Source organism: Ursus americanus, chromosome 9 (genome assembly GCF_024610735.1).
Source record: "Ursus americanus isolate L20-20 chromosome 9, mUrsAme1.1.p, whole genome shotgun sequence".
In the NCBI taxonomy this organism is placed as follows: domain Eukaryota; kingdom Metazoa; phylum Chordata; class Mammalia; order Carnivora; family Ursidae; genus Ursus; species Ursus americanus.
Window position 1 is genome coordinate 29,973,702 of NC_142135.1, and position 6,938 is coordinate 29,980,639.

Genomic DNA, 6,938 nt, shown 5'->3' on the forward strand with positions numbered 1-6,938 from the left:
TTCTTCCTTCCTTTCTTCCTTCCTTTCTTCCTTCCTTTCTTCCTTCCTTTCTTCCTTCCTTTCTTCCTTCTTTCTTCCTTCTTTCTTCCTTCTTTCTTCCTTCTTTCTTCCTTCTTCCTTCCTTCTTCCTTCCTTCTTCCTTCCTTCTTCCTTCCTTCTTCCTTCCTTCTTCCTTCCTTCTTCCTTCCTTCTTCCTTCCTTCTTCCTTCCTTCTTCCTTCCTTCTTCCTTCCTTTCTTCCTTCCTTTCTTCCTTCCTTTCTTCCTTCCTTTCTTCCTTCCTTTCTTCCTTCCTTTCTTCCTTCCTTTCTTCCTTCCTTTCTTCCTTCCTTCCTTCCTTCCTTCCTTCCTTCCTTCCTTCCTTCCTTCCTTCCTTCCTTCTTCCTTCCTTTCTTCCTTCCTTTCTTCCTTCCTTTCTTCCTTCCTTTCTTCCTTCCTTTCTTCCTTCCTTTCTTCCTTCCTTTCTTCCTTCCTTTCTTCCTTCCTTTCTTCCTTCCTTTCTTCCTTCCTTTCTTCCTTCCTTTCTTCCTTCCTTCCTTCCTTTCTTCCTTCCTTTCTTCCTTCCTTTCTTCCTTCCTTTCTTCCTCTTCCTTCCTTCTTATATATTACTAGCACTAAGACATTGAAACAGTCTTCTCTAAAAGAAATGGCTTCTCTGGAAGAGCTGTATCAAATCTTAACTAATGCACTTTGAAATCTTAAATAATTGAAATTAAAAAATCAATAAGGAAAAATGTCAAAGGATTTTTGCTTTCAACCCATCAAAACCAAATGTTTGAAGAGCCACTTTTTGTACAGTCTTGCTTCAAAATAGTCCTCTGCTTTTAAACACTAGTTGAATCCTCTGCTGGGCTTTGTGATTAAATTTTATCTGGTTTCCTTCTTAAGTACCCCTTCCTTAAATAACAAGCTATATCTGTCTTCATCTAGTTTCCCACAAACTCCTCTCCCCTTTACACTGTCCCCCTCCTTTGAAAGTCAGATGTCCTTCCAAGAACGACCGCGGCAACTGTCTCCAGCGCCAGCACTTGAATCAGGTGCATGTCTGGCTTGCTTTTTACTCCAGCTCTTATCTCTTTAACCAGTTCATTTTTTTCCATATCATTCTTTATTTTGAAAATTGTTAAACCTTTCTAAAGTTATAGGAATAACAAATACTCAAATACCTTTCTAGATTCACCAGTTGTTAATAACTTTGCCACATTTTCCTTACTTCATTCTCTCCATGCCCCCCACACTTTTTTTTTCCCCCAGAAGTATTTGAGACTTAAATGCAAATATCTTTATTTCAGCCTAAATACTTTAGCATGTATCTCCTGAGAACAATTATTACACTTGGAAAATTTAACATTGTGCAATTATATCTAATATACAACCCATATTTTAATTTCCCCAATAACATCCTTTGTAGTTACAGCAAACCCCACTTTTTTTTAAAAGGAGAGAGGGAGACAAGCCACAAGAGACTTTTTTTTTTTTTTTTAAGATTTTATTTATTTGAGAGACAGAGTGAGAGGGAGTACCCGAGTGGGGTAAGGGGCAGAGGGAGAAGCAGTCCCGCGATTCGGTCCCCGCGATTCGGTCCCCGCGATTCGGTCCCCGCGATTCGGTCCCCGCGATTCGGTCCCCGCGATTCGGTCCCCGCGATTCGGTCCCGCGATTCCAGGATCTTGAACTGAGCCGAAGGCAGATGCTTAACCAACAGAGCCACCCAGGCACCCCAGCAACCCCCCTTTCCAATGTAGGATCTATCAAGGATCACACATTGTATTTAGCTATCATATCTATCCGTCTCTTAATTCACCAAGGATTCCCTTTTTTTATTTTAAACTCCCCTCCCCAATAACCCACTGAATTGACATACCCAGCCCTAATCTCCAAGAGTGGGCTACGGAAGTTGTCTGGTGAATGCCTTTTTCATTCCCGATCTGAGTGAGTAGAATTTCTGTCTATGCATAGATTAGAAAGATAGGGGTTAATTTCACTCATTTACTCTCCCTTCATCTTCACATCCACGTAGACACACATTCTTAAATCTAGACTCTGTCTACTCCAGTGACTGAATAGCAACAGTTTGCAAACATTGCAAAAGATTTAATTTTTTACTCCATGAACGCCATGTTTTGAAACCTTGATTCCCCAAATGCATTACTTAATAATCAGTGCCTTTTAAATAAAATCACAGTACAAAGCTAACTTTTCTTGGCGGGGGGAGTGGGAGGCAAGTATCCACCTTTATAGGCTTTTTGAAATATTCGATAATAGTGTTTAGTCTCCTTTCCAGGCCACTAGAAAAGATACGTGAACCCTGCCTACCACCCCCCCCACCGCCCCAAATGAGAACTACTGTCTTAATAAATGTGAAATTAGTTACCCTGCCATGTAAATCTCTTTACATTCTGTCTCTTTCTACCTCTGCCCTAATAATCTACTGCACCACCTTACACACACTGCACACCAGCCACTTTTGCTGTTGCTCAAATTTTTCACACCTCTGCTCTTTTCCTATCTGTTCCAAAGCTCAGAATCCTCTTGTCTGCATTCTTACCTATCAAGATATAGGCCACTGTTATGTCTCTGCGAGGCCTCCAGGCCTCTACACCGTGAACTGTGGTCTTTGAATGGTTTCTCAGTACTTTGAAGATATCTCTATCGTAGGTTTTATCACATTCTGTTATTCTCGCTTTGGAAACCATAAGCTGCTAGAGTACAGAATCTACCCGTAATCATCATTTTCGCTGGTGGTCTACACTCTGTACGTGCTCAATGAGTATATGGGGAATAAATAAGTTCATTAACTAACCCTGGGCAGTTAGGCACACAGCCGTGGAGTGGAGAGGATCTCAGAGATGAAGTGGTGGTATACTGGTTCTCAAGCAGTTTTGGGCTCAAACTCCTTTGAGGGCTGTATTAAAAGCTTAGAAACTGCTCCCCCAAAAGATACCTGCACAGCCACATAAAATCCCTTATAATGTTCAGTCCCTGGACTCGGTCTCCAATAATAACTTCTGCTGTGGCCTATGATCTTCCTTTCAATAAAACTTAGGCAGTCAGTTTCTACCTATGTGAGTGGTAAACAGATCACCCATCTATTTTGCAGAATTTACTATGTGGCTAGAAAATAACTTTCAATCTGTCAGGCAGAATCGTGTTGATGACGAAAAAGCGACAAGTATTAAAACGGGAACTACAGTATTTTAGCTTAAAACACCCCTGGAGCCAATTAAATCTAGTACCTCCCTAATCTGAGTACTCAAACGAGGTAGAACAATTATTCCTTTTGTATATCCGCAGTCAGATTTTTAAAGCGGTTGTTGCCTGCTTCTTTGTTTTCAGAAAAGATTTAAATTTAAGAAAGTAACTGTTTACAACATGGAGAAAATTAGCCACTGCTAAATCGGTTTCTCTAAATTACATTACTCTATAGCCAAAATTTAATCAAAATCAATCACCATTTTCAGCAAAGTATGTTCCAAGAGTGTATCCTAAATATGTAGTCAAGACTATCTGACAAAGTCCGTGGTGTGGCATTCTATTTTTTAAACTTCCTGGAATAAAAAGATAATGAGAAAATAGATTGTTTATATTTACAGACTTTCCAGACATCTATGATACAAAGAATTTTAAAATAGGAATTTAAAGCAGAAGAGCGCAGTACCATTTTAGATGTGGCAGACATATGTTTTAAATACTAATAAAAACTTTTCCAGTGAATTTTGTCCTTAGTGATTTTTTCAAAATTAAAATTAAACTTGCCACATAAAAATACTCATCCGTTTTAAATGTTAGCAATTAAACAATGAGTTCTTATCTAACTAAAATACGTGGATTTTTTAAAAGTTAGAATTGTGCAGATATCTTCCTCTAAGAATTTAAAGTGTAAGATTTGTAACATTCAAACTCCTAATTTACGTATAAATTAGGTAAGCAATGGAGTTGTCATTTACCTTTTTTTGGGTGAAAGAAATAGAAAATGAACATACTTGGACTAATATTTGTCATAGTCCCACAAAAATTAATACTTAATGTCAAATAAAAATTATAACCTGTGCTAAGTATTGTATAGAATGAACCAAGCTAAAGGATGGGGAGAGAGTTGGCGGGGAGGGAGAAATCATGCCTTCGCCACTGTTACTATTATGTTGATTTTCTGTTGCTATTTATTCAAAGAGAAAAAGCCCTAGGATGGGTTCTAACTTTCCTTCCATTGGCACAAATTTCCAGTGGGCATACGTTTTACGATGACAGAGTCTGAACCATGTCTTTAATAGCTAGAACTAGACTATCTCATTACAACAAGGGAAGGTGGTATTCTGGATGGGTGGACTTCAGATGAGATGAATTATGTAAAAGAAGATGAAATACCTGAAAATTTTCTAACTGGATCAGATTATATCTGGCAAAAATGAATGGATGAGGAAACAAACATGATTGATCATAGCAGTGTTTGAGTATACTAGCAAAAATAATTCTCAGTGTTTTTTTTAGTTGCTTCCATGAATTATGGACACTGCCAATTATTTAAAGCTAACTTAATTATTGCATCCCTTTTTTAAAAACATTAGAAACTTCCCATTATATTGGAATCAATTTGGTGCTTATAATACATTCTTCAAAATGTCACTATTTATAAAATCACTTGATAGAACAGCTGCCTACAGATAATTTAAATATGTGGAGATGTGATCAAAGAAATGATTTTTTTCTGCCTAATTTTGATAATTTTATAATTGCTTCTACTTTGTGAAATTGCCTCTCCACACAGCTTTTCTGAAATGGCTTTTTCTTTTATATTAACTCTCACAAAGGCAAAATTGATTTTTTAAAATTTTAATTTAATTAATTAACATGTATTATTATGCTTCAGAGGTACAGGTCTGTGATTCGTCTGTCTTGTATAATACCCAGTGCTCATGACATCATATGCCCTCCTCAATGTCTGTCACCCATTTTCCCCATCCCTCCACCCTCCTCACATTCAGCAACCCTCAGTTTGTTTCCTATGATGAAGAGTCTCTCTCTTTTTTTTTTTTTTTTAAATATTTTACTTATTTGACAGGGAGAGAGGGAACATAAGCAGGGGGAGTGGGAGAGGGAGAAGCAGGCTCCCCACTGAGCAGGGAGCCCTATGCGGGGCTTGATCCCAAGACCCTGGGATCATGACCTGAGCCAAAGGCAGACACTTAACAACTGAGCCACCCAGGCGCCCCTCAAGAGTCTCTTAATCTTTATCTCCCTCTCTGTTTTCATCTTGTTTTATTTTTTTCTCTCTTCCCCTATGATCCTGTTTTGTTTCTTAAATTCCACATATCAGTGAGATCATATGATAATTGTCTTTCTCTGATTGACTTATTTCACTTAGCATAATCCCCTCTAATTCCATCTACGTTGTTGAAAATGGCAAGATTTCAATTTTTTAATGGCTGTGTAATATGCCTGTGTGTGTGTGTGTGTGTGTGTGTGTGTGTGTGTACCACATCTTCTTTATCCATTCATCTGTCAATGGATGTGTGGGCTCTTTCCATAGTTTGGCTATTGTGGACACTGCTGCTATAAACATTGGGGTGCAGGTGCCCCTTCGGATCGCTACATTTGTATCTTTGGGGTAAATACCCAGTAGTGCAATTGCTGGGTCGTAGGGTAGCTCTATTTTCAACTTTTTGAGGAACCTCCATACTGTTTTCGAGAGTGGGTTTACCAGCTTGCATTCCAACCAACAGTGTAGGAGGGTTCCCCTTTCCCCACATCCTCACCAATGTCTGTCATTTCCTGACCTGTTTAAAGACACACTATTTCCTACTAACATGCTATACAATTTTCCACTATTCTGTCTCAATTCTATAAAAAGAAAAATATTTAAATAAAAATACATTAAAAGCCCATACCTACTTGAATATAGTACTTTATTTTTTATTTGTGGGGGAAAATGCTGGAAATGTGGGAAAACCTAAATTAGACGTAGAAGACAGATATATGGATAGGAAGAATTTGTTCATTCAGCTACTCTCATTAACGGTAGAAAAAAAATGTGTAATTATCCAAGCTGAGATACTTTGGAGAATTAAACTAAAAGTAAAATGGAAATGCTATTCATAATTATGTTGGGACAGTAGTAAATGAGGCTTTTCCCAAGCAAGCTGGGACATACGCTTGTCCTAATTATTAAGCATCTGTTAACATGACAGGCATAGGGATATTTTTAAAATAAAGGAACAATCAATTGCTGCTTTCAAGGATCTCAGAGTCTAGCACCTGAAAGGAATAAATCAGACCTGCGAAACTGATGCCCAGACAGCAAAAAGGCCCTGCTTTGCCAGCCAATTGCCTTCAGTGGTAACTTTCTCATCACTTATTCACTCCGGGATTAGTTTGGGGTTTAGACTTCTATTATGTGTTTGGATATTGTTATGGCTTGACTGTGGCCACAGTTATGGCCCAGCTTTGCTCTCTTAATGGCTTTTTTTTTGGTGCCCTGTTTTCACTTGTGGTGGCCCAAGTTCCATAATTTAAGTAGGAGTACACGAATGCTCTTGTTACCAGAATTAGATATGCCCCAGAAATGCTTGATCCGGTTTGAGTGTTGTGTTTACTCCCTGAGTACTTACGATAAAAGCAGCATTTATCTTGCATCTCTACATTGGCACTAAATAGATATAATTGGAGTATGCTGTGCACTGTTCCATATAGTGGCTTCTTTATATATGTGGAGACATGCAATCTTCAACCCAATGACATTGATCCTATCATTCCCAATTTATAGTTGAGGAAACAGAGTTTCAGAGAGGTTAATTATCTTCTCCCGGGTACCCAGCTAATAAGCATGGAACTAGGATTCAAATCCAGAAATCTGGCTCTAAATCTCAAAACACTACACTTTACTGGATTTGGCAGTTACTACTCATAACACTACACTTTACTGGGTTTGGCAGAACAACAGGCT